At 44.3% G+C, this 13,453-nt stretch overlaps 1 protein-coding gene across 1 annotated transcript in view; it reads left to right on the top strand.

The window, feature by feature from the left end:
- Nucleotides 1–879: 879 nt before the first annotated feature.
- The window catches only part of ptn (pleiotrophin), a 38,294-nt gene continuing 25,720 nt past the window's right edge, over nt 880–13,453 (top strand). Inside the window, exon 1 of the mRNA XM_034526399.1 lies at nt 880–971. The gene's annotated coding sequence lies outside the window, so the exon portion shown is untranslated. The remainder of the gene's footprint in view (nt 972–13,453) is intronic.

Here is a 13,453-nt window from a genome sequence, read left to right as displayed (position 1 = left end):
AAAGTAATTGACAGATTAGTCCACAATAGGTTTCAGCCACAATGTTCATCTCAGTGTCGTCACAAAAACAGTGATTTCGCTAACGTTATTCACCGTCATCACATAGTTTAAGGCAACCATGAACCCAGCATGTAAAAGAAACAACACATCATAATGTTAGACAACCATTCAACCGTGCGAAAAAGAAAAACGATTCGAGATTCATACTCAAGATGTCATTGACACATGACACAGAAAATATGTTTCTGCAGTGCTTGCCCATTTAAAAAGCTGGAAAAACAAGCGCAGGAGCCCAGCTGGCGCTCGTCAATACTCTATTGATTGCTGTGGTTGGACTCACTTTTCCATGGATCAACAAGATATTTTATATTTTTATTTGATGTAGTTTGGCTGGGCTGCTGTTCCCAGCCTGCTCACTCCATGAGCTCATCCGAGGCTCCTACAGACACATTTAGCTGTTGTGTTTGCTCGCTCTTCCTGAATATCTCCCCCTCTGTTAGCGTTTGGATCAGGGGCTCTCCACCATCTCCCTTCTCTTTCTGTTTATATGTATCTGTGCATCACTTTTTCTCTCTCGGCTCCGTCTCCTCGTCCCCGTGGAGCTCCCAGGCACTTTGGCTCTTAACCGCTCTCTTCTTTTTCTCTTTCTCTCACGCTCGTCGTCGGCAATCTCACGTCTCCTCTCTGGTGTCTCAGTGAGTGCCAGGCAGAGGGCGTCCCTGGAGTGACCTTGTGGGTAATGAGCTCCTGATCACGAGTCAGGAAACCCAGGCATTCAACACCCAACCCACCACCCTCCCCTCACTCCATGCAACAAAAAAAAAAAGACTACACAGCTATCGCATGCTCAGCCCACAAAGAGAAATAGTATTGGAGAGGCAAGGCAGCGGGGCAGAGGTGCAGATGAAAAGAGCCTAGAGAAAATACTTTTTCAAGCTCTGAATATACAACTACCAGACCTCCAACATAAAGTAAGTGGATTTCTTTTCTTCTTTTTTTGGTAACACACTCACGGATGCATGGCTTTCGTTTGGGTAGGTGTGATTGGATGGGGAGGTGGTTACTTGAGCAGAAAAGTTTGGAGTTCAACTGTATTCTGGGCAGAGAGACTCGGCAGTACAGGTGGTATGAAGGCCATTCTTTGGTGTGTGTTTCTCTGTGTGTGTGTGTGTGTGTGTATTTGTGCGTATGTTGTGGGTGGGATTTATGTGATTTCCAGGACTGCCAATATCACCCCTCTGTTGTGTTCATGTTTTTAATTCTCACAAGAAGAAAATTATGCGTGAAGTTGCAAAAATAAACTCAGTTAAAAGTTTCTTTGGTGAGCAAAACAATGTTTTGCATTTCTGTAATTTCCTCTAATATTTCGCCTGTTTGTTTTACCAATTCGTGCTTTACCAGAACCATTCTGTAGACATGGTCCTAATCGCTTTTTCGTTGCTCTTCCCATTTTAAGCAGATTTTGCCCTGAGGGTGTTGATAAGAGATAATAAACATATGAAAACATAAAAGACTATTACGCTTAAAATGCTATGAATTATAACTGCAGATGGAAAAGTGGCTCGCAGACATACTGGGTAAACAATCGGAAAGTCACAATAATCCAGCAGCCATGGGCTATGAACTGTGCTATTAAATCATTAACAGGGCCATCACCTCAGTGATTAGACTTCAAACATCCATATGTTTTGTTTATTATCGCTATCAGACAAATATATGCAAGCCCAATTAAGTATGTCTGTGCATGTGTGCTGGTTGAAGTTGGCCACTTTTGCCTGGGATGTTGTAATTTGGGTCAGGCCTGACTGGAATGACAAACCCGGAGCAGCCGTTTCGTATCAGGGCTATGTGGTCCAGCAGACCTTCTGCTTGCGTTGCCATGGCTTTCTTCAGCACTGGTATAGCAACCCGAGTCAGACCAAACAGTGTTCCTCTCTGTCTTATGGGCATTCCTGCTGCGGACAAAAGCTTTTTCCGGCTCATTCTTGCTCAAAATGAGGTGTCCGCTTCATTTCTTTAGAATCAACACATGGTGTGGTCCTAATGAAAGAGCTGGGGGAGATTAAACACGAGGTGGAGATGAGCTTGAGAAACCAGCTTTGGGTCCGTAGGAAGTCAGAACACAATGTGGATTAAGCTGGAGGACAGCCAGCAGGGCCAAACTCATAAAACTGCTTCATTTTTTTAAATAGGTCCTGGCATTTTCCGACCAAATTTGCCACTTGGAGGCTTTAAAGAAACATTTTACACATACTGCCCTTTTCTCTTGTTAAACGCTTGCCCCACAAACTTCACCACGTGATCGCGCCTATATGTCAAGACTAAGCACAAAGCCAGTTCATTTCCTTCTGTGTCTTCACAAATGCTTTTGACGAGACTGCTCTCCATGGAGGTGCTGGAGCAATAAGGCATAGAATTGCGCTGTTAGGGCCCTGAGAAGTCCACTCCAGGGGGGAGGGAAGAGCTGTGAATGGAGCCAATTCTCATCTATAGGGCACAAGTAAGTGAGGGAGAGAGAGAGAGAGAAAGAGGGTAGGGGGGTGAGGACATACACAAAGATCCTCACATTGAGTGGCTGGTTTATTCTTGTGGGGTATGCGCTGACCCCTCACATGTGGGATGAACAGAATGAGCCTTGATGGGGTCCAGAGGGCCTCCAAAGAAAGGGAGGACGGGATAAAAAGAGGAGTAGAAGAAAAGCGGAGCGGTGAGATGCCAGTAGAGAGGCCTGTCGGGGAACCGTCCTTTATTGCATCCAGTTGTAGGCGTCATGTCGCAAAAGTGTCAAAAGCTGTAATAAAGTAGAGCTTGAAAAGGTAACGCTGTATAACCCTTTGCAAATTGGGCCTTATTTTATTGGTTTTGGCCACCATTCCTTTTGGTAGTAAGTTAAATGGTGAAAGGGCTAAAAGATAAAGAGAAATAGCAAAAAGTGACATTTTAACAAAAATATAAGCTGATCCATCCTGACATTCAGTTCTAGGCCAAGCTCCAAAAAACACTTCCCATTATGCAACTCAGAAGTATCTTTTGTGTAACCCTCGCCTGCCTGGTAAACAGTGTCTTTCAAACTCCATAGAACCAGTTTTTAATGTCGCAATGCTATTTCCTTCCTCTGAAGCATTCCCTCCATTACCGAAGAATATATTATACAACTCTTAACAGGATGCAGACAATTGGTGGGCTGGAACCCCGTTCTCATCACAACTCGTCACATAGACCCTTGGCGTCACTTCCCAACGCACTGGGTCAAACTATGATGCTGCACTACGGTCCCAGTGAACATCTTTATGAAGAAAAAACCTGCTTAGGTTTAGGCAACAAAACCGCTTAGTTAGGTTCTGTTTGGGCTTAAAATGAGGATGTATACTAAGTAAAACAAAAACAATGTAACATAAGTATGGAAAACTTGTCACTTAAAAATAACCCTGGCCTCGAACTCTGTTCTCCTAGTTGAAAGTCCAATGTTTCGTTTAATCGTCGGTGTTCGGTGTGTACAACATACTCCTTCAATGACCGATTTAAAATAATGACCAAAACTACAATTAACTGTTGCGTTGAAGTGGACCGACCTTCAGGGGGAACCGCCCCCGATCTTTTATGCCGTGTCGGCTCCTGAACAATTAATAGTAACGTGCGGAAAACGCAGCAGTTCTCATGGAGACGTCGAGCAAGCAGAGATCTCATTACAGCCGAGAGCGAGACAATCAAAGCCGTCTGCGAAAACCTCTAAGCCGGCGATGAGAGACTGTTCCTCTAGACTGTTCTCCCGATTGTCTGCTCGGGCTACCAATGCTGTAGTGGATACATTTAAATCCACGAGTGAGGGTTTGTGTCAAGTGTTCCAATCTCTGCGTCGCTCTTTCCACCATCTCGCTTTGTGCCCTAAAAAAAAAATATAAAAATAGGTGCTCATTTCTTTCCTTGCTTAGATGCGTATGGATTTTCTCTACTTTTGCTGTGGAAAAAAATTAATATATATATATTTAATTGAGGCCTGCATCTCTCCGCCCTGCTGTTGGCATGATCTGGTGTTTGATCCTCGGGGAGCTAATGATAACCCGAGGCTTTCCACTGTAATCAGTCAGCTCATTAGTGTCCCATTCAGTCACACACACGCACACACACACACGCACGCACGCACGCACGCACACACACACACACAAACACATACACACTGTCCCCAGGCCTGCTGGTAGGTGACTGAGAGAAGAGAGGGCTAAGGTCACAGGGTTGGAACATAAGTTCTCTACCTGCTGAGCCAGTAAACATACAGTAATGTAAGACTGGGACATTTAATTGGATGGGATTGATCTGTAGCACATTTAAATCAACATGCTTTTGCAAGTTTGAGTACAAATCGTTCATAAATAATTATTCCAGGTAATCAGTGTGAGACGTGAACATATTGTAAAGGCATCTTGCTAAATTTATTTGGTGTAATATCTTCACCCCCACTCATCTTGATCATGTGCAGCGTGTTTTAAGGTACAGTATGTTTGGCAAAACTGTAGTAACGCAGCCCTCCGTGCTCAGAGAATATCTTCACCACTAAATCGCAACTTTATTACACGTAAGTCGGACGGCGCCTGGCGGTACCTTCGGTTTTGCACGTTACCGCAGTTTCAGAAAGCGTCGCGTAGAGAACCTTCAGGTAACGACGTAGACTCTCTTTGGAGCCAGTGATTGGTGCGTTCTATAGAAACGTGGCGGTGCAACACGGTGGACACTGAAGAGGACCGGCTCCCTATGCGTTTATAGTGAAGGGATGAGTTTACTGGACGCCTCGGGCTTAAGGAAAAAGTCAGGATTCAATGAGTTTAAAATTAACAATATTTAATGGCAAAAAGATACCAGAATACCAAAATAATACGTTCACGATCGCGAGTGCCGGATGAACAGACTTCCACAGACTAAGTCACTTTCTTCCGTGAAATAGAGAGCTGTCTGGTCAGTTCAAGCCGAAAGAAAAGTAAAAAGAGAACGTTTCCCTCAGTACAAATCCCTTTTATAAGTATCCAGTCACGCCTTTAACACCTTTTAAATGTTAGTAATTCGCTGGGTCAAACAAACATCACCTTTGGTTGGCTTAAGGCCACTTCAAAGATCACGGGGTCAAACGTCACACTTCCGGTCAAGACGAGAAGTTCCTCTTCAGAATAAAACCTCTTATCTTGCCTTCAGAATAAAATAACGTCACGGGTTCCCAACCCCGCTTTCAATTTTAACCACAAACGATAAACTATTATTCATTCTCATGCATCATACAGTTATAATACATACAGTTATCAACAGTTACAATAATAGAACAATGATCATTTTATGCTTTACAATATATTTCTGCAGAATATTCTCTATTAATATTCCCTATCAATTATCATAACTTCCTTTATGTATTAATATAAAACATAAAACTACCTTTATGTGCATGTGAAAATCTAAATAACCTACAAGTACATGGTTAGGTTTCGCAAAAGATCGTGGTACAAAGGATTCTGTTTGTTACGTAACAAAAATAAAGGTAAAATAAGTCACTGTTGACTTTGCTTCACACAGGACACAAACATCTAAGTCACTAACTAACTCGCAATGATTGGAGTTAGATCAGACGTCGACTGGCGGTATTCAACGAGCTGGGAGAGAAAACGGCTTGATTTTTTTTTTTTGTCGAAAGGTTGTTGTTATTGCTGTTGAGAACAAGTTTGACGCTAGCTGCAAAACCACAACAATTAGCTCAAAGAGGCAAAAAGGTAACGTGGAGCTGAGGGAAACGGCAATTCTCTGTGGCTTCATCACCACGAGTGACTTGATTTAACATTAACACAAAAGTCAATTTGACCCAAAAGAATATTGAGCGGCTTTATGGTATGTAAATAAGGAGCCGAAAGGGAGCTTGCGTATTAGCTTGTTTTCCATTCGATTATCTCACAAGCAGCTTAAACACTTCCTGCAGAGTACAAAAAAGGCAGTAGAGGCTTTGGACGGAGATGTTGCATTTGTATATCTTTGGCAAAGGGAATACAGGTCCTGAGGGTGCCCCCCAACCCCGCACCCCCCCCACCCTTAGTTTGTGTGTGTGCAGGCTTCAGAGTGTGAAGCACAGGGGAGTGGGTAGTGTTTGTATTCCTCTAATGAACCGAGGGATGATCGTGTCTCTCTCACAGACCATGTCATCAGAGAGAAAGCTCGACGCTGAAAGGAGTAAAAAGAAAAACAAGCTCATATTGGATATTATCATTAAAAAAAAAAAGAAGAAAATATTGACCATCTGGTCATTCTTCCGTGCAGCGGAAATAAAAGTGTATGGACAAAGAGAACTTTCTCCCCAGTCCAGAACCTCTCTGAATGTCTCGGAGGTAAAACCTGAGGGGGACCATTAAATAACAGACAGCAAATATGCTGCCAGAGCTCCACCTAAATGCTGTAATCCATACGCCCAATCAATGCAATCTCGTTTCTACTTAGAGACACTTCTTTGGCTGCGACGTAGCCCGGGAGTGGATTCGACCCGGCCAGTGGAGTTATTAGCGATATTATAATCATTTCTACAGGGGAGAATTTTATTCTTGTAAAAAGGCGTGACCGGCGATAAAAGAGAGCGAGGGGAAAGCATTCAGAGAACGTGTGGCGGCCGGTCGCTCACACTCACAGGGATGCGGGGCTTTGTTGTGATGTGGCCACTGATGTCAAATGGAAAGTTAAATTGATCGCGAGCATCGCTGCGGAACACCGCCTGACACTTAGTATCTCCACTCCGATCCCGCTGCTAATTGGATTGCTAATGGTAAAGATGCAGAGGGATGACAAACTTCTGATTAGAAGGGCCTGGATACGCCAAAAACATCACACACAATCGGTGGAAATCCTTTATTTAAAAAGAAAAAGAAAATCATCATTGTATCATCATTTTCAGAAGGATAACTTGTCGACCGTTGGCAGTTATGTGCATAACGTGGAGGTCACGTAATGTTTATATTCTTCTACATTCCTCTCATCAATGGATTCAATGAAATAATATATTCTGAATAGAAAATTGCTTCCCTTTCCCTCTTACAGATCTTTTTTAATAGGCCGAAATGTGGTTACCAGGCTGCTTAAAGCTCCACGTCTTTAATACTTAATACCAAAATAATTTTAAACAGTTTAAACAGCCCCCCAATTGCCAAAGGGGGTGTCTAATCCTTGGTTAAATCTCAGCAGGTTTTAATCTGGCCCAGTGGAGATATTCTGCAGCTCTGGGATGTCTTCCTGTTTCTCCCTCAAGGCGCCACATTCCGGAGAACGATTTGGAAAGTTAAAAAACTAAAATGGATGGGCAGAGGATTAGATAGGCCCACTCTATGGTTGCAAACACCAGGGATGGTTTTATGACCACCCACCATTACGTGATTAGAAACCAGGATCAGTAATGGCGGGGGTGTGTTCAACAAAGCCCCGAGCAAGAAAACATTCAGGCACTTGTTACTCGCCCTAAGACGTGCGTGCATGTCACAGCCGTCCACCTTCGTCGTAACTGAATTATGCATTTCGAAGCTCTGACTCGGGAGTTGAACGTTTCATCCACACGGATGGAACGGGGGAAAAAGGAAGGGATGAGGGAGGAGAGAGTAGAGTGCGAAGGAATCAAGGAGAAAGGGAGAGAGGCGAGGGAGAATCATTAGTCATCTGCATTAGTATTCCATCCACAGCTCGTGCTGTGAGACAGCCGGTCCGTCCAAACAAACAACCAGCAGAGGGGGGATGCCTCATTATTACTTCCTCTCTTTTTTCTCACACGGAGTTCACATTCCATCTGACCGCGAACACCGGGCCGGGGCGGTGGCCTTGCCCTCTGTCTCCGCTGGACTTTAGAGATGTTAGCGGGGATGGTGAAGCAACAACCCACATGCTGTTCGGTACACGACGAGGACAGTACAGTACAAGGCTTCGGCCCGGGAGAGGGAAGATAACAACATAATGTGAATTCACAATGTTTAGCCCTCTACAGCCCCGACACATCGTCTGGTGGAAAAAGGGGGGGGGGTCTCTCCACCCTTGAGTCGTCCGCTCTTCACACACACCTGCCACCTTCCCTCACCGGCCGTACATCACTGAAAGATCCCGGTGCTCCCAGGAGGGAAGCTGACGCCTTCAGCTGCGGCTCACAAACTCATGCTGAACATTAAGAGGCTTCGGCAGAATCTCTGACAGCCTCCATTAAGACATCTGCAAATGTAAATCGGTGCATATTTGCTTTAACTACCTTTTTATATGTATATATTCATGAGGAGATGACACGATTATATAATTAATGAAGCTTGAGTAACTGATGCATTCAGACGTTTGCGCTGCTGCAATCCAGCTGAGATGGCATTTGTGTCTCTCAATGAATACATTTGTCTCTTCTGATCCACATGTGGTATTTTTATCAGCCTTCATGGTTTACAGACAGCGAGGTGACAAGCAACAGCCCCCCCCCCCCCCCATGCATTGTTCCTTATCTATTGGGCCAAAATATTTAGTTTTTTGCCCTTACTTAAAAAAGGACAATATTCCTTCTCAGCTGTTAACATGGCTAATGAAAATGAAAGTTTCATTCATATTTCTGTTTACATGCAGCCATCAATAAATACTATATAATATATCAATGTAACCGGTGGTGGACAAACACAGCGTCTTTTATCTTCCTTTCGACGTTGCCATACTTGCACGTCCAAAAAACTGTTGATATCCAAGTCTTTCATAATGTTTCAAAGTATGTGGGTTTCTCCTTTTGTACAGGCATATTTTGGGCATCTATCTCTACCAGAGCTGACTGTAAACAGGCGAGAGGCTGTGTGTTGCACATTGCAGTCAAAAATCTCAATTGAGACGTGTATTCCAAACAATGCTCTTAAAACCCGAATAATATCGTCACATCCCACATCATAACAGACATGGCTATATTAGGAGTAAAGTCAAATGGAATAGGCTGTTTACCGTATCAAATTCAGAATATTATCATATTCAGAATAATAGTGGAATATTAGTGTGCATGTTAATGTAGTCATTGAATGGCAACACCACATTAATGCCACAAAAGCTTTCCACCTCAGCTTTACCTTTGAGCTTCTGTCATTAGGGTCCTCGTGACGACTTCGTCGTAGAGGAACCTATTGTTTTTCTAGGAATTATTCTTCTTCTCTAGCAATGAAAGTGTTTTTGGGGCCTTTATCATATCCCAAAAGTTGTTAAATTTGACATGCACGATGAAAGTCGACGATAGAGAGACAAATGCAGCTGAGGATGAAAGTTAGAAGCACAGAGAAGTTCTCCAGTCCAGGCTTCTGGCTGAACTTTAGGATGTTTTCCTCTCCGGTCTCTTTCTCTCTCGAACGCCTAGATCGATTTCTAGGCGATTTCTTCTCTTTCTGATTTTGGGCTATACACAATAAATTGAACTATGGGAGCAATTTGGAGTCAAGTGTCTTGCCCAAGGACACATCGACATTGGCTACCAGAGCCGGGGAGTCGCCCATGGGAGAAGGGATGGGGTGGTGGACTTGAGGGAGGAAGAGGCGCTACTGTCGTGCAACCTCAGCTGGAGAATCAGTGTCCTCCAACTGTATTTTGCCATCTCCGTCTCTTTTTACCCTCCCCTCGCCTGCATCTTTCGTGTCATTTTCTCCAACTCTGTGTCTCTGTCCTGCATCCTTCTCCCAAAGATGCCGAGAGTCTTTTTCTTTAATCGGAGACAGATGTCCTCCAGGATCTTGCTTTGATCTTTAACCTGTTGGCCCTCTGCCGCCTGGCTCTGTTGTGACTGAGCCAGGACCTGGTTATCCAGCTCCAACTGTTCTGTCTTGGCGAACTGCTCATTCAACCTTTCCTCCACAGCTCTGCGTTCTGAGAGCAAACATCTTTATGCTGGACTCCCACAACTTTTCTGTCTTGGCGAGCTGCTCCTTCAACCTTTCCTCCACAGCTGTGAGCTCTGAGAGCAAATCCTTCATGCTGGACTCCCAGCTCTTTTCTCTAAGGAAGCTCTCGTCTTAAGAGCGTCATACTTGTCCTGCCAGTCCTTGTTGCTCTGGCTGAACACCTGGCTTTGTGAATCAAGTTTCTCAGACAGACTGTGGATCTTTTCCTCCAGAGCTGTGCATTCTGAAAGCCAATCCTTTATGCAGCTCTTTTCTTTCAGGAAGCTCTCGTCTCCAAGAGCGTCACACTTGTCCTGCCAGTCCTTGTTGCTTTGGCTGAACACCTGGGGGTCAAGTGTCTCACTGAGACTGTGGATATCTTCCTCCAGAGCTGTGCCATCTGAGAGCAAAGCCTCTGTGCAGCTCTTTTCTTTGAGGATGCTCTCGTCTCCAAGAGCGTCACACTTGTCCTGCCAGTCCTTGTTGCTCTGGCTGAACCCCTGGGGGTCAAGTGTCTCACTGAGACGGTGCATATCTTCCTCCAGAGCTGTGAATTCTAAGAGCAAATCTAAGATGGACTCCCAGATCTTTTTTTTCTGGACGCTCTTCTGGTCAAGAGCGTCATCCTTGTCGTGCCAGTACTTGTTGCTCTGGCTGAGCAGCTGGCTTTGGGGGTCCAGTTTCTCAATGAGACTGTGGTTCTTTTCCTCCAGAACTGTGCGTTCTGAGAGCCAATCCTTTGTGCAGCTCTTTTCTTTCAGGAAGCCCTCGTCTCTGCATGTTGTCTCGGGCCATACAGTGGATACAGCAAGTGGTGGACTGTCTGCAATGTATAATTTCCAGCATCGCTCCCATGAAGGAAAAAACAGTTAACTCATAGAAGGTTACTCCGACGGTCGCAGACATTCTCGACCGCATGAGCCGGCCGTCCAGCCAGTACCCCCGATGTGCACATCCCTGCTTGCAGCTTTAATTTCCACTTGTGTCTTCATGCACAAATTGAAAATGGCTACATAAACAAGTGGATGGAAAAGTACCAAGAGATGTCATCCGACACCAGCTGACCCCCTCTTAGAAAACACATGTCACACTGATTTTTGAGCACAAAGGCCGTGCCCTGAACAAGTGCATTAAAGTACCCTTTCTTGCAGCTCAGATTTTGAACCTCTGCCATTTGTACCTTGAAAAGGTCAACTATGTACCCGAGTGACCTTTAAACAGGGGTGTGGGGGGGATATGGAGAAAATCTGTTCTGCGTTCATTTGAACAGCCAGTTCACCTTTCACTGCACTCATTGATGCGTCTATCTCTTGGCTTAAACAACCAGAGGAGATCGATCCCTCACCAGCTTCCCACCCGCCCACACTGCCAATTGGGGTCAAGCACCGCTGCTGGAAGTCGGTCCCCGATCTCTGCGGTGTTTTCCTCTTGTACCAACCAGGTTCCCCAATCAGTGCACTGCCTTTAAGAACTTTAGGAACATGACATTTAATAGTAATTTTGAATGGAGGCTGACCCGGCATCCGAAATTACCTTTTTATGGTCGACGAAATAACACACACTCTTGAGGATCAAATCTAATATCTAAGATCCATTATTTTTGTCTGACTGCTGCCTGGTGAAAGATTAGAGGATGCAAATGCAAATGAGTTGACATTTTGTCCACCTTATTGTGTTATCCTCAACAATTTGTAGTGTGCATTAATTTGTGACGAGCATGTTTCATTTCTCCACTGATCTGTTCCCTTTATTGTGAGCCGTCTGTTGTGAACCGTATGTTGGTCAGAAGTCTTAACTACGTGCCAGCAACGCTACATTTCGACTCTTTATTGGAGAAAATTATACTCGACTTGGTTCGCTCTGCAGCCAGCGCGCCACTCGAGAAGTTAGAGAATCAAGTGCGTGTCACGCTGGTTGGGAAAGTACCTCGACTGCGGAGGATTGTGTGACTCACATTAAAGTTAAAGGGTCGGTCGGCGCGCCACTCTGCAGTGTTTGTACACGAGGACTCGACGTCTCCTCCGACTGGTCTAATGCTCAGTGGCAAGTTGAAAGGTCGTGTTTAATACCCTGGGCTGTGACTGTGGGCAAGAGCCACTTTTTCCCCACCACCTCCCTCCAGCTCTTAACCCCACACCCACCCCACAGCTGAGCACAGTGGCTTTCTGGTATTCGCACCGCAACTCCGATTTTTATTTATTATTTTGAACGGGAATAATCGGATCTGTCGAGCGCAGCAAAAATGGGCTCCCTCATTTACTTGTGTATTGTGTCGCAAATCGTATCGCCCCATTCATGGTTTTGTAAATAAAGCTGGAGCAAATAGTGTTTTTGTGCAGATGAATGTCGACGACGACAACAGCAGGCACACAGCGGGGAAATCTGGTGGGTTGCGTTCCTGATGAATGGAAATAGCTTTCTGCAGAGGCAGGGAGATGGTGAATGGGATGGATTTGAGCGGTGGACATCAGCAAACATGGCATTTTGTGCATTTGAAAAAACAAAACTAAATGAGTTCGGTTGCACAATAGGACCTATTTTGAAAGGAGCATTTTCTTTCTTTATTATCCTACTGTGGCTTTCCAGTGTGAGAATGGTGGTTTCAACTCTCATTAATGTGGCTTATTGGAATATTGGATTGTTCAATGTCCTATTTTATAACACCGCTGCAGCACATCACACAGTAAATTAACTGTGGCCCATTTGTATTTTAAAATCACCTTTAGTTTGTATTTTTTTTCTTCTTACAGTTATTCTGCACTCGTTTTAGCGGCTTAACAAATATGTGAAAAGAAATTCACAGAAACCTCTTTAGCTGAAGAATCGGGCGGTGAACTCCGGTGACGTTCATCGGCCCAAAGCCGTCAATGGCACTGCAGACAAACAAGCTGCAGTCGATTTTTATTGTGGAATAAATTAGACGCCGGGTATTGAATTCCCATCAGCCTCTCCAGCTGACGTCAGAGGACCTCAGGCGGTGCATCTCTGCGGTGCTGCACGTGCCGTCCTCGGTGACTGCTCTCCACTTAAAACTCTCTCAAACACAAACACACACACACACAAACAGACACACAAACAGACACATGCATCTCCCCTGAGACCATGGTACCAATTACATGACAATCGGTTTTTTTCCCCTCCCTTTTTTTCCCCCCCCAAGTCAAGGACGTCACATACGCATAAAAAGTTATTTACATGTTTATTAAGATAAGTGTTAAGGCAAGATTTCTCTTTGGGAAAACAGGTGTTCAATTAAATTTCAGCCATCTGGTGTTAGAGATGTTTTGAAAGATGATCGCTAAAGTTCTTTTCTGCTTTAAAAAAAAAAAAAAAAAAAAAAATATATATATATATATATATATATATATATATATATATAAAAATAATAAGATGTGATAGATACGCAGACAGTGCATCGTCTTTTACTGTTCGGTCTCATAATTGTGTGTTTCAGATCAGCAGTTCGCTCCGGAGAGCAAGGCTAGACTCTGTGAAGAATTGTACGAGTTTTTCCAGATTCTACAGGTTATACATTGGACTTTATCCTCGTCTGGGAAACTTAGCAGTGGAAGACA

The sequence above is a fragment of the Cyclopterus lumpus genome, chromosome 23 (assembly GCF_009769545.1).
Source record: "Cyclopterus lumpus isolate fCycLum1 chromosome 23, fCycLum1.pri, whole genome shotgun sequence".
NCBI classification, from domain to species: Eukaryota; Metazoa; Chordata; class Actinopteri; order Perciformes; family Cyclopteridae; genus Cyclopterus; species Cyclopterus lumpus.
Note: the sequence above shows the minus strand (reverse complement) of the source record. Positions and strands in the feature narration are given on the sequence as shown.